General features: G+C 51.3%; 1 protein-coding gene and 1 long non-coding RNA gene across 6 annotated transcripts in view; one reads left to right on the top strand and one right to left on the bottom strand.

Moving 5' to 3' along the window:
* Positions 1–216: 216 nt before the first annotated feature.
* On the bottom strand, positions 217–10150 carry LOC142037572 (uncharacterized). The gene is made up of 3 exons (XR_012652409.1): positions 9932–10150; positions 3988–4192; positions 217–1465 (listed from the first exon to the last, which is right to left on the bottom strand). It is a non-coding gene; the product is annotated as an uncharacterized LOC142037572 (long non-coding RNA).
* Positions 10151–14211: 4061 nt separating this feature from the next.
* The window catches only part of PROX1 (prospero homeobox 1), an 86868-nt gene continuing 83075 nt past the window's right edge, over positions 14212–18004 (top strand). The window contains exon 1 of one of the 5 annotated variants that reach the window (XM_075042669.1): positions 14212–14573. The gene's annotated coding sequence lies outside the window, so the exon portion shown is untranslated. Of the gene's footprint in view, positions 14574–14642; positions 14909–14995; positions 15353–18004 lie in introns of those variants that run through there. The other 4 variants (XM_075042664.1, XM_075042668.1, XM_075042666.1 and 1 more) reach the window with 4 other exon arrangements.

Here is an 18004-nt window from a genome sequence, read left to right as displayed (position 1 = left end):
AACTTTCTTTTAGCGGACACTCTTTTTTTTTTTAAAAAAAAGCACCAAACTGAACATTTCAGAGTACACGAGAAAGTTGCTTCACAGAAGAATTCAGATCCAAGAACACCAAACCTGCAAGTACTTACTTACTCATGTGAATTACGATTATGTAGCCAATACAATAAAATGAGACTACACACATTGCATTTATTCAGATGTGTAGGAAAAGGGCGGCAAGAAGCTTATCAGAGCGGGAGCATTAATGAGGGAGAGTCAGGTGAAAAAACTTCTTAAACAGTGACCCTGTCACTCACTTTGCAAGTTTCCTGTTTTATTATATTGAAAAAGATTTGGTTTTTAAGGATTCATTTTCCTAATTTTTTAGTTAAAGGACTCTTAAAGGTAGCCCAGTAAAAAAACATAATACGAAGCAGAAGATGCAAAAGTCATCATTCCAATATCAACATTCACATGGCCCACACATTTTGTGCTACATTTTATAGCAACAAAAAAAAAGTACATCAAACTGTACACTCAGCCAGAAAAAAGAGGGCTGAAAATGCACTAAAGCATCATTTAAATTTTATTTACCAGTTTGTTGATTTGTGCTCGCATTTGTGAGTGTATGAGGGAGAAACAGAGACAGACAGAGAGAGAGAGAAGAAAATGACTCATGCCTGACTATGTTACCATGTAAATGGTCATAGTTGTGGGCTTCCCTGGGGGAATTTGTAATACCACAGCAAAAATCTAGCTAGCCTGCAATTACGGTGCCGGCAGTGAGTCCCTCCAGCATGAGCCATAATGTCTGGCTACAGCTGGTGGGACCGCTCTGGCTGTGTGTCCCCACGAGGAGCGTCCTGGGCTCCAGCAACCGGGTGGCTGGCGTGGGGCAAAGCTGCTGGGACAGCCCCACACCTCCAGGCAGGCAGAGGTCTCCCAAAAACTGCTTCCCACAGAGTGACGTGAAAGAGAAAGTGCAGAGACCAGATGTGAAAGAGAAAATGGTGTCCAGAGCTACTGGCCCGAGACCTTTCAAAATCACTGAAAAAGAAATAAATTTCAAATTTATGTTTAGGTGGCTGTTCAGGTGGCTTTCATGCACAGCTCCTCTCTTAGCACCTGTGTGTACATTTGGTGTATGATTCCCAGCCAACCCCTCCTATGGCGGAATGCCATCTTGCAAAAGAAACCCTCACTGCCACTGATGTGAAGGACTCTGCGTTAAAAATAAAAATACGGTCCTCAGCAAAAAAGAGTAGGGTTCCCGGGTGAGGAGCGTGAACCCATGCCTGTGACAGGCTTGAAGTGCAACATGACGGAGATGCTGCTGTAACCGGACAGTTGAGGGATGAGCTGGGGTTTCCAGGCATGTCACGGGGATGACATCCTGCGGCTCCAGGGGCCGGGGCCGCTGAACCCGCTGCCAGCCATTCCTTGGAGTGTCACTTACATGAGCTCCAAAGTAATCTTCTGGCCCACCCTTCAGGAAAAAGATAAGATGTCATGATCAGCTAATAGGAAGTGACAAGAAGAGATAAAACGGATGGGGAGGGAGGGAAGGTTTCGGATTGAAAAGGCATTATTCTTTCCTCTACTGCCAACCCTGCTAACTATAGGGCTGAGTTAATTAACAGGTTATTTGAGCATTTTCATCCATTTTTGCATATAGCATTAATTTTTCTACAGACACATATAACACAATTAACCTGTAGCTTTTTAAACAATCATACATGGCAATCCTTTCAATTTGGTGGGGAAAACATTGCACTTTTACAGAAAGAAGGATTTAATTAAGGAAAAAGATTGTGAAGGGTCTTTGTTCATCTGCTCTTCCAGCGATTGCCTTCCATCTGGCACAGGAACCCATTACCAAGACATCTGAGCATCTTCCACAAAACACCCCCCCACAAACCCCCCAAGTTTCTGGCTTTCCTCCCTCTTCAGGGTAGAAAAGCCTATCTGTCAGACTTAGTTCACTTGCAATTAAGAAATCTACTTCACTCCCAAACAAAATGTTAGCGTGTCACTTGACAAAGTCCCATTGAGCACAGAGCGCGAGGTTTAGGCTGGAAAATGCTTGTGAAGTTTCTCCCCAAGTGCGGCTCCAATGGCACCTCTAAATGGGGGGGATGTGTCCTACCCCCTGCAACCACCCCGCTGCACACGCACAAAGCCCTCGGTACTCAGTCAACTCCTCAAACTTCAACAAAAACCTAATCAGAAGTGCCAGCCTTTTAAGATCATAGCCCTGCCGTGATGTTAATCAGTTCGGTGGGGGAAGAAGCGTCTCTGGTGGGTACAAAGCCCAGGACAAGGGGTTGTGATCTCTCTGCGGCAGCCGTACGAATGACAAATAACAGCAGCGAACTGCTGCCTTCGGTGGAGAGCCGAGTGCGTACTACAGACACAAAAAGGCTCCCTTTACACTGTAAAGAATTCGGAGCTTAACCAAGCCACAATATGTTTTGAAGCTTTTGCCAAAAAGTACAAAAACCTGTAGTCAGCGTAGCTAAGCATTTGACAACAAGCGTGATTTCTTCTGCTTGACATATTTTCCTGGTGTATTTGTTTGTAAAGGTAGAGATAAGTATAGTAACACAATCTGTTCTTTAATATCATGGGCAAAGAAAAACCACTAGTCACTAGCTACAACAGTTTACAATCTTTGAGAGACAGCTGCAAGTTTATGTTTATTTTTTTCTTCTAAATATCTCAAATGGAGCCTGATCCTGAAAACGCTTCTTCCCTCCAATGATGCTTGTCTGCAATAATAATACTAATGAAAAGCAACTGCTGATGTAAGGAAAGAAAAGAAGATGAGGCTCAGATTCCCTATACAATGTTCATAATGGTTATTTTCACTAAAGATAAGAAAGCGGACTTGTATGTGCAATATCACAGAAACAAGCCATTCTGCCCCTCTCTACAATTTTGACAGTTATCTATGGAGAACGCAGACTTAAAAAACTCTTAAGAATAATTATTAGAAATCATAGCCAAAATAACATACATCAGCCTTGATTAGTTACATGAAAAAGCAGCCTTAAATTGATAGTTTAAAAACAGGAAAATTAGCAGTATGATTAAGTATGAATGGCTAATAAAAAGAATTTTGCTAAAACAGATTAAGGTTCAGATCAAGGTCACAAAAGGAACTGATTGAGGAAAACTGTCATTTTTGCTGGGACTCGGTAGCTGTTTTAGCAGCACTGTTTCCTCTGAATCAGAGTCTTGTAATGAGAAATTACACTGCTGGGGTTAATAAAGACTTGGCGTGTTTGTTTACCCCAAAATTTCAGTTAAAACATTGTGGTCAAAAAAAAAGGCAAATTCTTCATGTGCAAGTAGACAGAAAGGGATATAACTAAGCTAAGTAACCTCTAGTAAAATATAAGGTGATTTACGCCGCAATTCCAGTTCCCATGTTTGTTGTAAATTCACTCCAGGAAAAAAAAAATCTGCAAGTGACCCAAAGCCCTCTTTGTCCCTGTTTCTTCCAAAATAAACAGTTTCTAGTCACAGCACCACAGAACCCTGTTAGCAGAGGCTAGGCAGAGAAGTGCTCTACTAACGGGGTCTGAGATTTGCTGTTCTGCCAGCTTTGCCCCTTCTTGGCTGCAGATAACCTCCAGGAGGGTATGTCTCTGCCCCTCTTATTGTCCTGGCAGGTTAAGAGCTGAGCAAAAGCCTTGGATCCATAGGCATTTTCTGAAATTCAGTATGCCCAAGGGAAAGACTTAGAGGGATACTTTTCCCAGGCAAAGCCCATCTTCCTGCATGCAGGTACCAGTGGTCCTCTGCTGCAAATGGGATGATGCTAGTGCCCTGAAGCTATGGGTATAGCTGACCTTAGGAATTTCAGACCAGAAGCAATCTTTTGCATGCGATTCCCCTCTGAAAATGATTCTATTTTCTTGTTATCCCACTTGCAGGGAGCTGGGCTGATTCCTGAAGAGGCCAAAGAGCTGATGTGTGAGTGTTACCATTGCCTCACATTCTCACCTTGTCCCAACGGTGCGTAGGAGAAAGAGGGATGGACCACAAGCATTCAGGTCGTTATCCGCCACCTCGTGCTCCCAGTCCCATGGGACCTCGGTACCACTGAGCAGCATGGCAGCAGCACACCCGGCTGCCCTCCGGAGCGGTTTCATTCAGTGCGCGCAATTCTACACACACGCGTGGGTCCAGGCTCCGCGGGGAGGACTGGCTGTCCAGGAACAAGAATTTTAGCATCAGTGAAACTGTTCAGCAATATCCCCTGCTTCATGGATAGAATGCTCCAGTGAAATAAATCATCACGTCTATAAGTTGGAGGCTACGGGGAGCGGGGGCGGGGGGGGGATTTTTACTCTTTGGGTTTCCTTCCTCCCGGGCTGGTACTTTGCACAAGGGGGAGCTGGCACCTCTGGCCTGTGATGGGAGCTACGCAGCACTCCTGAGCATTGGGTTGCTGCTCAGTGGCATAAGCTATTGTTGTCGTTATTACTATCGCCAGGCCTGATCGGGGTCAGCAAGCCAACGTGAGAGCTGTTGTATAACCCAGCAATAAAAAGACAGTCCTTGTCCCAGAACACACTCGGGCTGGTTTTCTGACAAGCTGTAACAGGTTCTGCAGCGGCACCTTTTCTGTTGCTAAATAAAGAACTACTGTCTTGCAGAGCCTAAACCCATTGCTGAAAGATTGAAAGGAAAACGAACTAATAGGACAAAGGGGCTATGTGTGGGGGGGGGTTAACGTTTGTTTGTTTTGATCTTAGTTGCAAGTAATTCACATGGAGCGAAGTGCATTGACACTCAGAAGAAAATAAGTACTCAATTTTAGAAAGGACAACTGCTGCAGACCAAACCGAATGCAAAAAGTCAAAATCATCCAGATAAGATTACTGGGCCAGAAATCACATTTTTATTAGTACATAAAACACATGTCACTTGACAATGAGAATCTGCAGCATGGAGTGAAATAACCCTCCAGCAGCGAAGTCAATATTTAAATCAATATCTCTGGTAAGGAAAATATCTTACTGATTGATATAGACTGGATTTTTTTCCTTATGAATCTCTCAGGAGGTAAACAGCATATTTCTGTTGTAAAAGCAACTAAACAGTATTGCCAAACAGGTCTAATCGTTCCTAGAATTCAATAGGACAAATTATTAATGTTGTTATAAATGCCATTTGACCTTTATGTCAGGGATGTATTTCCTTTCCAGAAAAAGGCACCTACATTTTTTTGGCCCTGATGCTGCCGACTGTGAGCGCAGTAACTTCCGTGGGAGCTTAGGGCACTCTGGGATGAATTTTTTACATCATTACCTAATGATTCAGCTACTCAAGGCTAAAATCCATAAGAGATGTTAGTGCCTTCATGTTAATTGCTGCGACACTCTCCATCCACTCCAGCGAAGCTGTGCAGCATTACGGAGAGGCTTACAGATTGCTGAGGCCAGAAAGAGGGTCAGCGTGCAGAGCACGCCCCAGTGCCATGCACCATCACCTGGGCTAAGGGACTCCCAGGCCCTCCTCCCCTGGCCAGTGATGTATTTTGCATTACAGAGCCATTATAGATAGGTAAGTATACAATCCTGGAAGCAGACCACTGCCCCCTCCCAGGTTCTTCTTTTAAGCACCTTTCACAAAGCCAAGCTCACTCGTTTCCTCTCCTCTTGACCCTGCGATAGTTTGGTTCCTTTCTGCAGTGGGATAAAACCCCCAAAAGAGGGGCAAGAATGATCCCATCCCACAGCCTGGTGGCCAGCGCACTTTTTAGAGAGAAGAAAGCCATGACTTTACATGACTTTGGGACGAGGAAAGTGTTAAATGCAAATTTCCCACCTCTAGGAGAGACTCCCTACTTGTAGGCTATCCTATGAAAGATGGGAACTGACACCACCATGAGGACATCTTGCAAAGAAAGCAGTGCTGGGTGGGGTTTTGCTGGAGGCCTTAGGCATGAGCAAAGCCTGTGCGCTGGCTCCTGAACGATTCCTAGATACCCCTGCACGTAGCTGCTCACTGAGGGATGGCTCTGGCGAGCACAGAAACAGCGCTGTAGCACCTCGTGTCTCCTGAGCTGGATGATCCACGATGGCAGTTTTGTACATAGACACCTAAAGTCAGCCTATGCTCTGCTTTAGCCTCCTAAATCCATTGGCTTATTCAGGACCTTACAAAAACATCCAGGCACCTGTGTCCTATTAAAATTAATAGTATAGCACCTGCAACTGTTTTGAAATGCTATTAGATGCCTCTCTGCCCCTGAAAAAGTTGTCCCTCAGTGCCTTGCAGGACTGCGTCCTTAGAGGTGACAGATCGTATGCATTGTTCAGATAATGGCAATGACTTTTCATTAGAAAAGATGGGTTCTTAAAACTGGTGCTATATCATATAAAAATTAATTAATTCAGTGCACCAAAAAAACCAATCAAAATTGTTTTCCCCAGGTTATAATCCCTCTACAGAAATACCTCCCTCATTCTTAAAAACATCAACCAATCAAAAGAACGTAAGTCTGTAAAATTAAACTACATTTCCTGTTCAATACCAGCTTTGATTATTCAGCAGGGTAGGGTACAGTTTTAAACTATCAAATGAGCTTCCTTTTCTCCTGCTTTATGATTTTAAACTTCTTAAGACTTTTAATGCAAGTACTAGGACAGGGCTACACAAAGTATTTTTTAACGTGCTTTTAACCACTCCACATGGAGGTTGCTGAAACAGTTCAGATCTTTGAACCACGGTAGGGTGGTGCTGGCTAAGAGCTGTCCCTCTCTGGCAGCTCTTCCGATATGATTAATAGAAAGAAAGCTGCATCGGGATTAGTTCTTGTACAAGACAACAGTGTGCATCCCCAAGGTCTTCATTCAAAAAGAACAACCTGGAAAGCTTCCCAAATTTTGTTTTTAAACTCTTGTCCAGCATTGCTTTGGCCCACACTGCAGGTAAGGCATGCTTTGCTCAAAAGAGACGGAAAACTATTCAGCGAGATAAGCAGTGACTGATTTAACCAAACCCATACTGAGCATAAACCTGTATCAGAGGAACGGATCAGAGTTGAAGCTAAAATCAGCTTCCACCTCGAAGCCCTTCCTGTAATAGTGTGAATCAGAACCTGCATTTGCCGGAGTTTTGCATTTGACTTCTAAACAGACTTGGCAATTACACCTCCTGGAGGTGCAACTGCGTGTGACACCAGGAGAATTAGATGACAACGGAGAGCAAAGGGTTTTCTGACTCACGAGAGACGGATTCCTCCTCAGCAGGGTTGATATGACAAATGATCACCACTTCCACAGTCTGCGGTTTGCTGTGAATTAATGTACCAGGGGAATTCCCGTCCCAGCAGCGTCGATCCAGCAGCGCGCACAAACACGGGGCCAGAGCACCAGCTGATGTAACTGGGATGGCTCTGCTGGATCTGGCTGACATCTGACATTCACTTACAATTTCTGAATGGAGAATTAAGAGGAAGAGTGGGATGACGTACCCACAGTGTTGCTAGTTCGGAGAGGGATGAAAGGGAACTGGCAAAATGTCTGCTACCACAGAACCACCAACGCTACCTCTACCGCCACAGAAGGATTCTTCCAGGAATCTGGGAGAGAGACATAAACATGGAGCTTTGCAATGTTTCTGGAAATGCATTTGGCCTGACGAGCCCTGGTGAAGCCAGGTACCCAGGGCCACGTAAGGTTGGACGTGACAAGAGGTCACAGCCTGGCAGCAGCTGCTTGAGTGAGAATTTCCTCGTGGGATAAAGTGGGTGGAAATGTTTTCCCTTTTAACCTTCCCACCAACCCAGTGGGAAGGGCAGGCTGGGAAAAGCGAGGCCCTGTGTGAGACAGAAAGACATCACAGCAGCTTACACAGGAGGCAAGACTATGTAACTCTGCTCCATCCGTCCCCATGGACCTACAGGGTTTTAGAGGGGCTCCACCTGATTTCTGTAAATTCAAACCTACAGCCTCATTTACATCAGGGTGCTCCTTCAAAGCTGACAGTCAGGAAACCCTAATCAATCAGGGATAGAGCTCTCTTAGCAAAGCCCATCCTACATTGTTTAGCTTGGGAAGGCGCAAATGGTTAATCTTAAAAGCAATCTGGCAGAAATAGGGTTTGGGAACCAATTCACCAAATTTACACAGTGGTGTTTAAACTGAGCAGGACATTAGCTGATACTCAGTGGGCAAACTTAATGGCCAACGTCACTCTATCAGCCTTTTCCCATGAAAAACCTGCACCCTAGGTGCTACCAAGTGCTAATTTGTTAAGAAAGCCTTAATTGAGTGACAGTTAATTATTGACAGATTTGAACTACTTTATCTCTCAATCAAAACCTGGCTCTGTCCCAGGCAGCAAGCAATTTACAGCCACAAAGGTAAATCTGGCCACGTGCAAGCTTTTTATGCTGAAGCCTGATGGCCCTCCCTCCCCCACCCCAAGTTTCTGCTAAAATTTCTCTCTGAAGGAGCCGATGATCCCCTGGTGATCACCAGCCCACGTCAAGGTGGTTACCCTGCTTAACCCCACTTGGCACAGAGTAGGAATTACCAAGGGGACATCCATCTGGAGCTGCCTGAGATAAGAGGTGTCCAGTGTTAATAAACAGGCTTCCTCTACACCTCAGCAGGGCCTTCCTTTTCTAAACAGTCTTCCTTTAATGTTGTCAAATGTTTTTTTCCATTTACTCAACGATCATGCCTTTGCCGGTGGTGGGGGGTGGGCAAGTGAAAGAGAGAAAGGAGGAGAGAAGAAGAGAGAAGAGGAGAGGAGAGGAGATTAAGACTCAGCATATGTTTCTAAAGCATGGAGACACCTGCTTTTGAAATGAAATTACTAATGCTAAAAGTTCTCCCAGCCTGGCTATTTTGCATGCCTTTTGCACACAAACAACATATTAAGTAAGAAAAAGAGAGAGAGACAGAGAAAAGAAAGAAAGAGAAGAAATATAAAGAAAGGAAGAAAGGAAGAAAGAAAGGAAAAGAGAAAGAAAGAAGAAAGAAAGAAGGAAAGAAAAAGAAATAAAAAAGAAAAAAGAAAAGAGGAAGAAAGGAAGAAAGAGAAGGAAAGCAAAAAAGAAAGAAAGAGAGAAAGAAGGAAAGGAAGGAAGAGGTGGAAGTAAAATTAATACAGTAGCAGTACTAGTAACCACAGCAGTATCACAGTCATTCACTGCAATATGTCTAAACATTCATAAATGTTTTATGCATCCTAAAATGCCATGTACAAGGGATATGGCATCCCACTGAGGTTAATGAATGAATGAGGTGCCCTTGAAGGTTAATTTGCACAAACAAAAGGTCAAGGGACATCTTCAAAACAAAATATTGATTAAAGCAAGTTAAATGTTTTGACTTGAAGGAGACATGAAGGATTAAAAAGCAAAATAAAGCAGTATGGATAAGAAAGGAACAGGAAAGAAAAAACACCACCCCCAGACACAAAGGAAATGGTAGAAAACATATCTGAATCAGCTAGTCATCTGCTAACAAGCTGTAAAGATTTCCAATGACAAGTTGTCACATTAGTTTAGTGAAACTGAAGCAGCACTTATCCCTTTTCCTGTGCTTAATCTCTCAGCGAGCTGCACAGCAACATGCTACCACGTTTAATAGGATTAGTTTAGTTCACTTTCTCCTCTCTGGAGGTTGTGAGGTTTTTTGTTGTTGAGGTGTTTTTTATTATTTTATTTTTTAACAATTCTATTTCCATGAATACCAGGTTCTTGAATTAAATTGCCCTCTGCTGAATCACCTAGGCTGCATTCGCTGTCCAGGTTAAAGGCATTTTCTTCCAACGGTTTCCTTTTTGAAAGGAGGAGACAGGGCAAAGGGAAGCGAGGAAAGGCTCTAAATTCAGCGATTACACACATCAGGCACCCAGTTCTCCTCTTTCTCACACACACTGATGATGCTTTATTGATATCAGTAGAGCTAATTTTAATTCATACCAGTGTAAGTTAGAGCAGAATCGGGCCTTTGTGGTTGCAGGGTGTTCTTCTTTTTATGCATGAGTACTTGGACCTTCCCCACCCCTGAAAAAAAAGGAAAAGAAGAAAAGAAAAAAGAAAAGAAAAAAGAAAACCTGCTATGTATTCGTAGCCCTGTTCCCTCATTTAGTTGGAACAGACACAGCAAGGAAAATGATCAAAGAAAAGGCAGTTTCAACAATATACCCCTGTCACTTTCAATTTTGTTGTCAGACTCCAAAGGGACACAGGAATCACCCATGGTCATGGGCACACTGCAAAAGTTTTCCTAAGTTTCTTGCATCTGGTTTTTTTTTCCCCCTTAAAGAAAGAAATGCAAGCACAGAAAGCTGTCAACTTGCAGCAAACCTTTTCTCTTCAGGGGCACCAAAATTTGGAGAAGGAGTTTATTTCTGACGGGACAAACCTTGCAGCTGAACCCCCATATCTGGAGGAAATGTAGTATTTTGAAGTTTGTGACACACACCAAGCATTAGGCAGAGGGGCAGAAGAGAACCCACAGACCTGAGCACACCCAGGCTTCGAATCCATCTTTGTGAACATAGATGACTTTTTTGTTGGGATCCAAAATGCCCATAACTCAGAAAGTAAACAGTGTCACTACCTTATAATCTATTATTATTAACCAAGAAAAGCAGCTGGTGGCTACCTTATGATCTATTAGTTACCAGGAAAAGGTCCCGGGACTTCTAGAGTTCGAAGACAGACTGGAATCTACGACAGTTCACTAGCGGGGACCACGCTTCCAGTCGGTCAGGAGACTGAGAGCAGCAAGGGACAGAAACAGCCCGGCAGCCACCCACAGCCCTGCCACTGCCCAAGCCCCCCGGGCCTGGAGAAGGCACCATGGACGACTGCGCACGCTACAAATCCTGACCGTGAGGAGCTGGCGTGGGGGTCCCCTGGGCCCCTTCTGAGGGATCAAATTCTGGAGGAAGAAGAGCTTTTCTTCCACCTCTAAAATCTGGGTGACGCATGGGGGATTACTTTTGCCGCTGAGCTTTGAAACATCAACTTGCATTCCTTAAGAGGCTGGGAATCCTCCAGGATTAGAAGAGAGAAAGGGTCTGGAGCGCTCAGTGCCCAAGACGGCGGGCTGTGCGAGCATTCACGCCAGTCGGGCTTACTGGTGTGGCAGGTCGTAGGGCCGGTATGTTTAGACTTGAAAAAGTTGCAAGACACGGGGCTGGCAGGTAACCTGCAAGCAGCTACAGAAATGAGGCAGCGGGGCCGGATGGTAGGTGGAAGCCTGCGCAACATGGTCCCCAGAGCTGGGGCCAGGCTGGCTGCCGCTGCTCTGCCGTGTGACCTTGGGGACATCGCTTCACTCCCAGTGCCCCAGTTTCTCTTTGGGGTAAATCAACAGCAGTTGAAGTTAAGTCGAGCCCCAGTGGTGACGAGCTCAGTGTCAGAGGCAGCTATTTATTTATTTATTAGTGTTTGCAGGATTCGGCTTCACCTCTACGCGTATCCCGGTGTCCTTTAAAGGAAAAAAAAAAAAAAAGGAAAGAATTCAAGCGAGTCATTCACCCGCCAAATTTAGCCTATCTCCCCCTGCGTCCAGACACACTTCTGCACCCTTGTACCGCAGCCCCTGCAGCGCTTACAGCTACAACAGGAGGCTGAACGTGTCGCCCCGGCAAGCCGAGCCCCGCAAGAACAAGCAGGGAGCCGGCCGTCCCGCCGAGGCCGGCCGTGCCCCCCTCTCCGCGTCCGCGGAGCGCAGCTCGCCGTCGGGCCGCCCCAGCCCCGCCGCTCCCCGGCAGCGGAGGGCCGGCACCCCTATTTCGGAAGGTGTCACGTTAAAACAATTGACGGCGAAACCGTCCCGGCGGGCAGAGGCTCCCGCGGGCCGGCAGGTCGCGACGGGCACCGGGCACCGCTGCGGGGCCGCCCGGCTCCAGGGCTGGGGGACCACCGGGGTAGCCGCGGAGCGTACCCGGGGATGCGCGGTCACCCACGGCGCTGAGGCGGCCGACGCCGGCCCCGGGACGGGCCTCGGGCCAACGCACGGCACGGCTCGGCTCGGCTTGCGAGGCCGGCCGGCCAGGAGCGGGGCTCTTCCACTGCCGCGGGGGCCGGGGCGGGCGGCGGTTAAAGCAGCCCCGCAGCCCCTTCGCCCCGCGCCGCGGCGGCCGCGCCGGGCCGGGGCTACGGCCGCCCGCTGCGCCCCGACGTGCCGGGCGCGGCGGCCCCGAAAGGCTTCGGCTCCCGCACCGGTGCCGGGCTCTAGGGCGGGTGTTTACCGGCTCTATCTCCTCGCGTCCCGCCGGCCGGGGCAGCGGCAAGGGGCATTTATTTTTATTTTTTTTAACTCGGGAGCAGCTTCCCGGCGGCAGCTCCGGCAGCGCGACGGGGCCGCTTCGGCCGCTCCCGAGGCACGTCTTGGCGACCCGCGGCGGGTGGTTTGTCACATCACCCCACCCACCCGCGTTAGCGACCCCGCTCCCCGCCGCGGAGGTAGCGCGGAGCCGCCAACCGCCCCGACGCGGCGGCCGGCCCGGCCCGGCCCCAGCGGCGGGCAGCGGGGAGAAGAGCCCCTGCCGGGGGCCACGCGTCTCGCCCCCGCGGGCAGGGCAGGCCCCCGGGGGGGCGGGTTTGCTGCCCGCGCCGGCTCCCAAACTTCGGCGGCGGAGGGTAGAACCTCGCAGCGCGCCCCGCCGAGGGGCTGCCGCGCCGTCCGCACCCACGCGTGGGGCCGGGCGCCGCGGCTCCCCTCTAGCGAGACAGATCCTTAAGGGGGAAGGGGGGAGGGGGGGCTGTGAAGCGAGCGGCTCCCCGCGCCGAGAGCAGCAGGGCGGGCGGGGGGCGAGGCGCGGCCCGGCCCCTCGCCGCCGGCACGGAGCTGAGGCGCAAGTTTTGGCAGGGGCCGCCCGCGCCAGCCCTGCGCGCCCTCGCCCCGTCCGGGCTCTCCCCTCTCCCGCCGGCCCGGCCGCCGCGGCCGGCAGCCCCGGGGGGCGGGCGCGGACGGCCCCGGCGAGGCAGCCCCGTCCTTACCTGCCGCCGAGCGCCCTGCAGCGCTCCGCTGCCGTCCGTCCCTCCGCAGGGCGTTATTCCCGCTCCTCAATTTATTCCCCCGCCGCCCGCACGCCTAAGGCTGTTTTCCTACGGGAAGCCTCGTCTCTCAGCCGGCGGCGGCCGGGCGACCCTCCGCGGCCACGGGGGCGGGGGTGCGGGCGCTCCCTGCCCCACGCCGCGGAAGCCCGCGCTCACGGCGGGACAAAGCGCGGCCGGCAGGCTTTGGGCCGGACTGCAGCCCGGACCGGCGGGGAAGATCCTCCTTTGGTGTGTGTCCCCCCCCGCCAACAAAAATTTCTTTTTTTTTCCCTAAGTTTTCCCGCCGGAGCCGGCCGGGAGCGGGCTGTGCCCAGGTGGGGATGGGTTTAAGTTGCCCGAAACTTCGGGCGCGCCGCTCGGGGGGGCCGGGGCCGGCGCCGCCCGCAGCGAACACGCGGGTGTCGGCACCGCCGGTTGCTCCCCGCACCGCAACCTGATGCTCGGTTTCGTGTTTGGTTTCTGCCTCGCGCGTGGAAAGTGACCCGCGCGGCGGCTCCCGCTTGTAGCCCCGCGATGCCCCGGCGGCCGCGGACCCCCGTTCCTCTGAAAAGTTCGTGAGCCGCGTGGGGGGCAGCGCCCGCGAGCGGGGTTTTGCTTCGCCGCCCCGATGCTTAACGCGTGGAAGAGGCGCACCCCGGGGCGGCAGCCCCCGCGCCCCGCCACTCCTCCGCGGGAGCCTTCCCGCGTGGAAAACTTTCCCGCGTGGGGCGCATCCCCCGCCCCCGCGGGGATGACTTTCCTAAAGTTTCTCTTCCTCCCCCCCCACTCCCCCAACGCGGGGGGGGGGGGGCTTTTGTCCGCCCCTCGCCGGTGCCCGGCGGGGGTGGGGGGGTGATGGGGGCGCCCCTTCGGGCCGCGGCAGCCGGCGCTCCCTCCCCCGTGCCCGTCCGTCCGTCCCCCCACGCAGGTGCGCGGCCGCCGCCACCTTCCCGCGGGGGCGGGGCGGCCCCTCCCCCCCCGCGCCCCCCCCCCGCCCTCCCCTCTCCTCTCTCCCCGCTCCTGCCAAGTTCTCCCCGTCCCCCCCGTCCGTCCCAAGGAGCCTCCCGATTGGGCGCCGGGCCGGGCTCACGTCACTCCGAGCGTGACGTCTAGTCTTCCTGTTTCCTTCAGCTGTGTCTTAAAGTAAATCTTGTGGCGGTGCGGAGCGCTCGCTCGGCTCGGCCAGCCCAGCCCAGCCCAGCCCTGCCCCGCGCCCCGCCGCCCGCCCGCGCGCCGCCCGCCACGCTCCGCTCCGCTCCGCGCCACTCCGCCCCCGCGCCGCTCCGCGCCGCTCCGCGGCCGCTGCCCGCCCGCCCGCCCGCACTCGCCCTCCCTCGCCCGATTATCATATTCATCAGCGGCGGGGCTCGCCGGCTGCGCGCGCGCGCGCGCGCGTGTCCGTGTGTCCGTGTGTCCGCGTGTGCGTGTGCGGGGCGCGTGCGGGCTGTGTGCGTGTGTGTGTGTGTGTGCGTGCGTGTGTGTGTGTGCATGTGCGTGTGCGTGTCTCCCTTTCTCTCTTTCCACCGGCAAAAAAGAGAGAGGCTCAGTTTCGTCGCCTTTGCACGGAGTAAGTACCCGCTCCCTCTCCGCGCCCCCTCCGTCCCTCCCTGCTTTCCCGGCCTTTTCGGGTCTTCTTTTTTTTTAAAAAAAAAAAAAAAAAAAAATCGCACTTGCTTGGGCTGCTTTAAATGGTCCGGGGAGGGGGGGGGGGCGGGGGCGGGGAATGAAATCCCCAGCAAAATACTGATCACCGTTGTCAAACCTGTGCTTCTTTTTCCAGGGGGCAAAATTGCAATGACTTTATTAGCTGAGTAGTTTTAATTGCCCGGTAGATAAAGCGGTCGGGATTTGTAAGCGCCGAGCCCGATGGAGCGCTCACCGGAGCCTGCCCAGGGCTGAAGAGTAAGTGACCTGCTCGTTGTTAGGTGATCCTCCCCCCTTCCCCTTCGCGCTCTCGCTGCCACCTTTTGTGGACTGGGCTTTCTTTTCTGCCGTGGGTCGGAGGGCAGTTTTGCGGGGACGGAACAGGCGGCGAGTATTTGCCTTCTTTTTTGTTGTTCCGAGCTTCCTCCTCCCCCCGTCCCCGCCGAAGTTCCCCATCCCCTGCTTTAAACTCCTGCTCCGGTCCTCCGAGCCTCCTCTTTGTCTTGTTTATTCTAGCTCCTTTCTTTTTGTCTCTTCCAATTTGCTTGTCATTTGCATGTCGCTAGTTCTCCTTTTTAACCCGAACCGGGAAGGGAAGGGACTTTTTCTTCGTATCCTTCTTATCCTTGCAATTACTTTTTCGTTTCCAAGGGTGGGACGAGCTGCGAATTGTGGAAATGTATAGAAAACGGGATTTGAGTGGTAGGTAGAGAGCACATGAGAAGAGATCAAATGTGAGGCGCGGGATAAGAGCCTTGATCTGGGAGAAGATTAGGATTATTGGTACTTTCTGTTTGTTTGCTGGTTGTTTGTTTTTTCTTCGGGGGGGGGGATTTAATTTTTTGTCAGCCTTTGATGGAGGTCTTTCTTGGCTTTTTTGATTTTCTCTTTATTGGCTGAGTGACCCGGAGCACTTTGCCATGTGTTTAAACGGAGTTAAAGCGCAGAAGGGAACGGCGCCGGGGGCGGGATGGGGGCGGGGGGGGGCATGGGGCCTGCGCGGAGGGGGCGCGCAGGGCTGTGTTCGGGGTGAGCGGCCCGGGATGGGGCGGGGGGGGGGGGGGGGGCACCGAAAATGCGGGGCCCGACGGGAGCAGGCGGCCCGACGGACAGCCGGGACACGGCTCCCCGGCACCGGGCGCTCCGCGGGGCCGCCCTGCGGTCCGCGCGTGTCTGCGGGGAGGGGGGCAGAAAGTTGCGCGTATCCCCCGCGGTCGCCCCGCAGCGGCCCGGCGGGGCGGGGCGGGGCCGCTGGGGGCGCGGGCAGGTGCGCGGGGCGCGGGCAGGTGCGCGCAGGGGCGGGCGGGGCGGCTGCGGAGCGGGACGCGGGACGCGGGGGGGGGGGCCCGGCCGCCGGCTCCCCGTACCGCCGGGACGGGTGGCGGTGGCGGAGGGAGCCGGGGTGGCGGGGTCAGCCCTGGGAAACGAGGCGATAACCGGGGCGGGGGGCGGGGGGGGGGGGATCCGCGGCCGCTCCGAAGGCGCGGCCGCGGCGGGACGGAGCTCTCGGCGGGGTCGGTGTCACCTGCGCGTGCCCCGTCTGCGGAAATAGCGGATACGGAGGATATTAACTTAATATCTTTGACAAAGTAGGAGATGTCAATCACGTCTGGCAGGGGAAACGGCTGCGGACTAGAGGTGCCCTTGAACGTCGGGCAAAAGTTGCCAGGGGGAGGATTTGGAAACCCGCTAGTTTCGCACGGGTCCCGAGTGGTCGCGGCGAACGGCGCGGTGATTGTGGCTGCGCGGCGAGCGTCACCCCAAAACCCTCATCCGGGTCTGGGGACGGGCGGGGGGCACGCGGAAGCGCATCTGCTCATCCAGGGCCGTTGCTCGGTGGCGGAAAGGTCCGGCGTTGTCTAACGCAGGGTGCAGAAACACGGCCGCGTCACCGCGAGGTGTAAAAGCTCAGATTATTTGTCACCTCCATCGTCTGTAGAGGTTTGGCAGCGCGCAGGATGAATTATGCGGAGGCAGTTTCCTCACCCGTAGATTTGCATGTGGCACATACCCTTTACGTCTTCCTTCTCGCAGTTTTTCCGTGAGTTGCCATCAATCACGTAAAGTTTACGACCGCTGCAGCTCATTTTGCATTTATTTTATCTGCTTTTTGTCCAGAGCTTACCTTTAGCAGCAATATCGCATACTGTGAAATGTTTATTAATACTCAAGGGTAGGCAGAGTATCAACATTTCATGAGTTGATATGCTGTAAAAAGTACAATGGATATACTTTTTGCTAACAGCTCCCTATTAAATTATTCTGTAAAGTATCTTACATTCGCTGAACGGCACTGTCAGTATATACTGTTAACTTTCCTGCCAGCTGACCTCTGAGGCCTCTCAGTTTATATGACTTGTCTTTTTTACGATCGGTTGATAAATTAAGATCGTCGTAAGAATGGACACATTTTGAAATTGGAGTTTAATTTTATTCAGGGCAGAATTGTAAATACTGCAATTTGTACTCTCCAAATAATGATATATTCTGTCTCAAAGTGCAGCCTAACTGCTAGATGAACTAATTCAAGAATTGTGATTTAACGGCATCGTGTAGCATGGAAAAAAAATAGCTTGGAAAACTTGGGCTGAGTTCATAGTAGGAGTCCTGCGAACGTTTCAGTCTTGTCTCTGCACAGAGACCATGTGAGTTATTTTCTTCACGATCAGTGAAATAAGGACCAAACGGGCTTGAGAAAGGGAAAATGTTTTCAATTTTCTACCTTGAGCAGCTTGATTTCTTTTTCTCATTCAAAGAATCCGTTTCCTCAAGCAGTGCCGAGCGCGGCTACATGATGGAGGGCCCTGCATCTCCCCAAAATAAAGGCCTGAACTAATGAGATGCCGAATCCCTCCTGTTAGTGAGCTCTGTCAATTCTCACTGTAGTCGATGGGCATTGAGGAGGTTTGGCATTCACGGGAATTGCTGAATACCTTGCTGGATTGGGCCCAGGGTATCACCGGGTTCACAAAACGAGGGTGGCTTTTTTCTTCAAGGCTAAAGAGCAGGTAACATAATTTTGAAGCGAGTCAGGCTCTAATTTTTACTCCTTACGGAGAAATCCTAATAAACTAGTTGTTGCTGCACAATTAGTTGCTCATCATTTCTGCCTTGTTTCAAATTCTTTGATTACATGTCTCAGCTAAGGGAGTTAGATAACCCCTTCTCCCAAGAAAACTTGTGTCAGAGCTGTACAAAAAGGTAGTACTTTCTCATTAGTGGCTGACGTGATTTTAACGCTGAACAGATCTATGGAGAATAAATGTAATTTGTTCTTCAGATTTTAGCTGTGGTTTTGTGCATGAAATGCTGTTGACTGGAATAATTTTCATCCCGCCCTTCGTGGCTGATTCT

The sequence above is a fragment of the Buteo buteo genome, chromosome 12, assembly GCF_964188355.1.
Source record: "Buteo buteo chromosome 12, bButBut1.hap1.1, whole genome shotgun sequence".
NCBI classification, from domain to species: Eukaryota; Metazoa; Chordata; class Aves; order Accipitriformes; family Accipitridae; genus Buteo; species Buteo buteo.
Note: the sequence above shows the minus strand (reverse complement) of the source record. Positions and strands in the feature narration are given on the sequence as shown.